Source organism: Bos grunniens, chromosome 9, assembly GCF_055505025.1.
Source record: "Bos grunniens cultivar Pamir isolate PY7600 chromosome 9, Bosgru_T2T1.0, whole genome shotgun sequence".
NCBI lineage: Eukaryota > Metazoa > Chordata > Mammalia > Artiodactyla > Bovidae > Bos > Bos grunniens.
The window spans coordinates 71591752-71598834 of NC_141173.1; the positions used below are offsets into that span (position 1 = coordinate 71591752).

At 37.8% G+C, this 7083-nt stretch overlaps 1 pseudogene; it reads left to right on the forward strand.

The window, feature by feature from the left end:
• The first annotated feature begins 464 nt into the window (after positions 1–464).
• Positions 465–2713, forward strand: LOC147366127 (trace amine-associated receptor 8-like; annotated as a pseudogene).
• The last annotated feature ends 4370 nt before the right edge of the window (positions 2714–7083 follow it).

Below are 7083 nucleotides of genomic sequence, written 5' to 3' on the forward strand. Positions count from 1 at the left end.
CAGGACATGGAGTCATTAAGAGTTGAGACAATTGAGTGACTGAGCAACTAAGCATGCACACATATCCTTTGTAAGGAGGAAATTCACAGGTATAAAGGATCAAGTAATTAAATTAAATTTCTTCAGTTATTAGGCATTGTGTTTTCTGGACTGATGAAATATCATAGTAGCTTTGCTTAGCGTTAACTATCTAGGAAATTTAGATATTATGAAAATATAGAGAAATATATGTATTTCTATATTTATATCATAGATTATATATTATCTATAAATATATATAATTATAACATATTATATTATATTATATATGTTATAGAAATATTATGTAAACAGATAATATATTTCTGAGTTTTAAAAATTCTTTTAGTTTCTCTTCATAACAAAATGGGGAAAGGACAAAATATGAGACAGTTTTTAAAAGTAGTACTCAAGTATGCAGTTTTATTTTATTTTTTTTAATTTTCAGAATTGAAGACCAGTTTTCTGAAAAGCAGAAACACAGCAAGCATCCAACTGCAGAACCATGGACAGCAATCTTTCCCAACCTGAAACCGAGCAGCTCTGCTTTGAGAACGTGAACAGATCTTGTATTAAATCTCCTTACTTGCCTGCATCTTGGGTGATTCTGTACACAGTGTTTGGCTTCGAGTCTTTATTGGATATCTTCGGAAACTTCTTGGTGATGACTTCAGACTTCAGTTCTTCACTTCAAGGAGCTGCATTCTCTAGCCAATTTCTTGATCGTTTCTCTGGCCTGCGCAGACTTTCTGGTGGGAGTGACAGTGATGCCCTCCAGCATGGTCAGGTCCGTGGAGAGCTGTTAGTACTTTGGAGCCAGATTTTGTGCCCTTCACAGTTCCTGTGATGTGGCATTTTGTTACTCTTCTCTCTTCCACTTGTGCTTCATCTCCTTCGACAGGTACGTTGCTGTTACTGACCCCCTGGTCTATCCCACCAAGTTCACGGTGTCTGTGTCAGGAGTATGCATCAGTATCTCCTGGATTCTGCCCCTTGTGTACAGCGGAGCTGTGTTCTTCAGAGGTGTTCACGAGAACGGGATAAAGGTGTTCACGAGAACGGGATAAAGGAATTAGTAAATGCCCTCAGCTGCACTGGAAGTTGACAGCTTGTTATAAATCAATTTTGGATTTTGATAACCTTTCTATTACTTTTTTGTACCTACATTTATTATGATAAATCTGTGTAGTAATATGTTTCTTGTGGCTAGACAACAGGCTATAAAGATTGAACATATTCCTAGCAAAATAGAAGGATTATCAGTTCAGTTCAGTCGCTCAGTTGTGTCCGACTCTTTGCGACCCCATGAACCTCAGCATGCCAGGCCTCCCTGTCCATCACCAAATCCTGGAGTTCACTGAGACTCACGTCCATCGAGTCAGTGATGCCATCCAGCCATCTCATCCTCTGTGGTCCCCTTCTCCTCCTGCCCCCAATCCCCCCCAGCATCAGAGTCTTATCCAATGAGTCAACTCTTCGCATGAGGTGGCCAAAGTACTGGAGTTTCAGCTTTAGCATCATTCCTTCCAAAGAAATCCCAGGGCTGATCTCCTTTAGAATGGACTGGTTGGATCTCCTTGCATTCCAAGAGACTCTCAAGAGTCTTCTCCAACACCACAGTTCAAAAGCATCGATTCTTTGGTGCTCAGCCTTCTTCTCAGTCCAACTCTCACATCCACACATGACCACAGGAAAAACCATAGCCTTGACTAGACGGACCTTTGTTGGCAAAGTCATGTCTCTGCTTTTGAATGTGCTATCTAGGTTGGTCATAACTTTTCTACCAAGGAGTAAGTGTCTTTTAATTTCATGGCTGCAGTCACCATCTCCAGTGATTTTGGAGTCCCCCAAAATACAGTCTGACACTGTTTCCACTGTTTCCCCATCTATTTCCCATGAAGTGATGGGACCAGATGCCATGATCTTCATTTTCTGAATGTTGAGCTTTGAGCCAACGTTTTCACTCTCCACTTTCACTTTCATCAAGAGGCTTTTTAGTTCCTCTTCACTTTCTGCCATAAGGGTGGTATCATCTGCATATCTGAGGTTATTTATATTTCTCCCGGCAATCTTGATTCCAACTTGTGCTTCTTCCAGTCCAGCGTTTCTCATGATGTACTCTGCATATAAGTTAAATAAGCAGGGTGACAATATACAGCCTTGACGTACTCCTTTTCCCATTTGGAACCAGTCTGTTATTCCATGTGCAGTTCTAACTGTTGCTTCCTGATCTGCATACAGATTTCTCAAGAGGCAAGTCAGGTGGTCTGGTATTCCTATCTCTTTCAGAATTTTCCACAGTTTATTGTGATCCACACAGTCAAAGGCTTTAGCATAGGATTATCAGGCATATGCATAGGATTATCAGGATTATCAAGCATATACAAAACCGGAGTGACTAAGAGAGAGAGAAAAGCTGCTAAAATTCTAAGTATAGCATTTTTGGTGATAGCATTTTTGATCTCATGGTTACCGTATATGATTGATTCATGTATTGATTTTTTGGGGGGGTTTTATAACATCTTCATATGTTTATGAGCTATTTTGCTGGTTTGGTTATTTTAATTCTGCTCTAAATCCTTTGATTTATGCTTTATTTTACTCTTGTTTTACGAAAGCAATAAAAGTTATCATAACAGTCCAAGTGTTAACAGACAGCTCATCAACCATAAACTTATTTTCTAAAGAGAGCTAATTTTGAAACTGAGGAATTTAATGATTTATTTAGTATTTTTCAGTAGCTGTGGCATGTGATACATTGCATAAAAGTGTTCCATTCAGCTGGGGAGGAGAAACGATATCTCAATTTCAGCAGCATCACCTTCATGCTCTTACTTTTTTGATGAGTGAACATTTTTAATCATTTGACAGAAATATATTCAATAAAAATGCTTGACACAAGTTGATATTTTCTAGTTTCCTCAAATCTGCATGCTTCCTTGCTTTGTTGTTAATGATTTTCCTTTTCTGGGCCTCTCTTTCAGGCTGATGTTTCCTTCACTTTCAAAAGTTTCTTAGCTCTATGTCCCATGAAAGTCTTGTATTCCCTGTCTTTTTTTCTGAACTCAGTTAACTTCATTCTCATTTTCAGAGGCTTGTATCTTGGAGAAAGGTCTTTTGGTCCTTGAGTCAAGTCAGAGACCTTAAGAGGTCCCTGAGTCATATACATCAGCCATTTCGGACTCAGGGCTGGACTTATATAATTTGGGGATTTCTGTAAATGTGGGAATAGCCATGAACAGGTGGTGCTATTTCCTCAACAGTGATTGTCTTTTTATGATTATTTTTCTCATTCCATCAAGTGTGTTATTTTACCTTCCAGTTATGACAGGGCAATTTTTTTCTATAAACGCTATCCAAAGTTTGTCCACTGTTTTCTTTTTAACTTTTTTTTTTTAATATTGGAGTAAAGCCAATTAACAAATGTGTGACAGTTTCAGGTTCACAGCAAAGTGACTTAGTCATACACATACATGTATTCATTCACCCCTGAAGTTCCCGCCCATCCAGGCTGCCATAAAACATTGAGCAGAGTTCCCTGCACTATGAAGTATGTTCTTATTGGTTATCCTTTTAAAATAGAGCAATGTGTATGTGTCGATCTCAAAAGATGTTTGCTTCTTTTAATTTAATGAAAATACATTTTGTGTGTATATTTCTAGCATATATTTTTCTTACCTAATGAAAATAAACTGTAACAGTGTTGGTATATTTTAGGGTTGTTGTTTAGTCTCTAAGTTGTGTCCATCTCTTTTGCGACCCCATGGACTGTAGCCTGAGTGACTCCTCTATCAGTGGAATTTTCCAGGCAAGAATACTGGAGCGGATTGCCATTTCCTTCTCTAGGGGATCTTGCTGAACCAGGGATCAAACTCACGCCCCCTCCTTGGCAGGTAGATTCTTTATCACTGAGCCACCTGGGAAGCCCAATATTTTGGGGACTACATCTTAAAGTGATGAAAATATCTCAGGAATTATTATATCTTTCTGTAGTAAAGTAGTTTAATATTGTTTTGCAGCATGTCTTTAAAGCTTCCAAGGTGGATCAGTGGTAAAGAATCCACCTGCCAAAGCAGGAGACTCAGGAGACGTGACTTTCATCCCTGGGTTGGGAAGATCCCCCACAGAAGGAAATGGCAACCCCCTCCAGTATTCTTGTCTGGAAAATCCTATGGACAGAGGAGCCTGGCAGGCTACGGTCCATGAGATTGCAAATAATTGGACATGACTGAGCATGAGCATGTCTTTAAGATTCTTCAACTCTTCCTTCACTAAAGATTATGTGCTGCATGGTGGGCCTTTATTAATACATTAAGCCTGATCCTGCTTTACTCAACTTCCACACTGATATCACACACTTGAGATCCATTCTCATATATATTCCTTGGGTTTCTGTCCATATAGATGGGCAGAATCCTACATGCTTTAGTTTGGAGATGCATGTCTTCATGAGTCTCACTTTGTACTGTTCCCTTTGGGTCCTGCTAGGACTGGGTCCTGATGATAGTTGAGGAGATAAGGACAGGTGTGAGGGGATGCCCCGGGGAGGGTCCAGGTGCGTTGTTACAGCAGCTACCTTGGAGGAGGACACCGCAGCTCCTTCAGAGAAAGGAAGACTGAAAGTGTCAGCCAGTCGGGGAAGGGCTGCTGCTTCTGCCAGAGAAGACTTGACAGTATTAGAGGTTGGAGGTAACCAGTTTCATTAGGACCTGCCTTTATGTCACCATCCTAGTTTCAAGAATCCCTTTCCTTGCTAATCAGTGCCAGACTTTTAGTAAAAGAGGCTCTAGAAGTTTGAGAATTCTGTTTGCCTTGTAATTCAGGGCCCTACAGATTTCAGCTTGGAGTTTGGTTTTCAGAAACTCAGTTCTGTGACTCTAGGATATTCAGAGTTCTTTCAGAGCTTTTATCAAAGATTTCGAGTCTCTTATATGAACATTAAGCTGGCACTTTAAAGTCTTTAAGCTCATTTCCCCCCTCAAGTTCTTCAGAGCAGTTAAAAGAAACTAATCAACACAAGACACTGCTTATTTTTACCAAAATGTTTAATGCAGCAAGAACCTTTGGCCACCCAGAGCCCTTTCTTCTGTAGGCACTCGATTACAGGTGTCTACAGATACTGAAGTGAAGTGAAGTGAAGTGAAGTCGCTCAGTTGTGTCCGACTCTTTGCGACCCCATGGACTGTAGCCCACCAGGCTCCTTGGTCCATGGGATTTTCCAAGCAAGAATACTGGAGTGGGTACTAGTTTGGATAAATGTTGTTCCGTATTTGATTTGATTCTATTCTCTCTCTCTTTTTTTTTTTTTGATTCTATTCTCTTGATACTTGTTTCTCATTATATTTTGTTTCTCTATTGTTTCTTTTTTTTTTTTTTAATTTTGCTAAAATAATACTTTTTTTTTTTTTTCCTCTTTGGGCTTCTTAACCATGGAAAGACAAAATATGCATTTGGCCAGGTAGGCTCAATATTATTTAAATGTACAATCCTTCAATGTTAGGAAACTATAGCAATTTAAAATTTAGAGGCTTTGCAGCTATTTGAAAAGCATCTAAATTCATAAACAATTATTGTGTTTGTTGTTGTTCAGTCACTAAGTCACGTCCAACTCTTTGCAATCCCATGGACTACAGCACACCAGGCTTCCCTGTCCTTCACCATCTCCTGGAGTTTGTTCAAACCCATGACCCATGGAGTCAGTGATGCCATCCAACCATATCATCCTCTGTCACCCCCTCTCCTCCTGCCCTCAATCTTTTCCAGCATCAGGGTCTTTTCCAACAAGCCAGAAAACCATACATGATGTAATCAAATGGGGAAATGAGAAAATTTACTGTCCCAATCAAATATTCCAGTGCCCCTCTTCATAATTGTTTTAAAGACTCAATTTTATAACAGTGAACACTGCTGGGTTTTGTTTTGTTTTGTTTGCTTTTTGGACAAGGTGGTTTTAAAAATTTTATAAAAAATAAAGACATAAGATGGCCAAAACAATTTTGGAAAAGACAAAAAAGTAAAAGGTTTATACAACTTGGTTTTAAGACTTAAGGTAAAGTTTCAGTTAAGACAAAAGGGTATTGACCTAAATATAGAAATAGAGATCAACAGAACAGAAGAGAACCCGGAAATAAATCCACACACATATGGTTGATTGATTTTTTTTTTCTTCAAAGTTGATTTTTATTTTTTTTCCAATAGTTTAATTTTTTTTAATTTTATTTTATTTTTATTTTTTTATTTTTTTTCCTAATTTTATTTTATTTTTAAACTTTACATAATTGTATTAGTTTTGCCAAATAGCAAAATGAATCCACCACAGGTATACCTATGTTCCCCATCCTGAACCCTCTTCCCTCCTCCCTCCCCATACCCTCCCTCTTGGTTGATTGATTTTTGACATGAACAAATATCGTTCACTGGAGAAAGATAGTCATTTCAAGAAATTCTGCTGGAATTACTGAATATCCTTATACTACTACTCATTCTCCTAATAAACCTCAGACTCCTCCTTATAACATATTTAAAATTAATATGATGTGAGTCATAAAACACTAGCAGCAAAAAATATAAAAATTCTAGAAGAAGCATAGAAGAAAATAGTTGTGACTGCATTGGACAATTCTCTTAGACAAGAAAAAAAAAAAAAACACTAGCCATTAAAAAAATAGTAAGTTGGACTTCATTAAAAATAAAACCTTCTATTCTTCAAAAGACACTCTCAAGAAAATATTCAGGAAACTAAAATCAAATATTCAGTCAAATATTCAGAAGATATATGCCAAAGGAACTTGTACCCAGTAAACTCAATAATAAGAAATTTTAGAACTCAAGTAAAAATGGACAAAATTTTTAATGGACATGTCACCAAAAGTGGATACATTAATTGCCAATAATAACATGAACAGGTTCTCAATACCACCATTCATTAAATTAAAAGCATGAGATGTGACTATACCCCATCTAGAATGGTTAATTTTAAAAACATGTCACTAGCAAGTGTTGAAGAAGATTTGAAGCATTTAGAACACTCATAAATTGCTGGTGGGAGCATAAAATGCTACAATT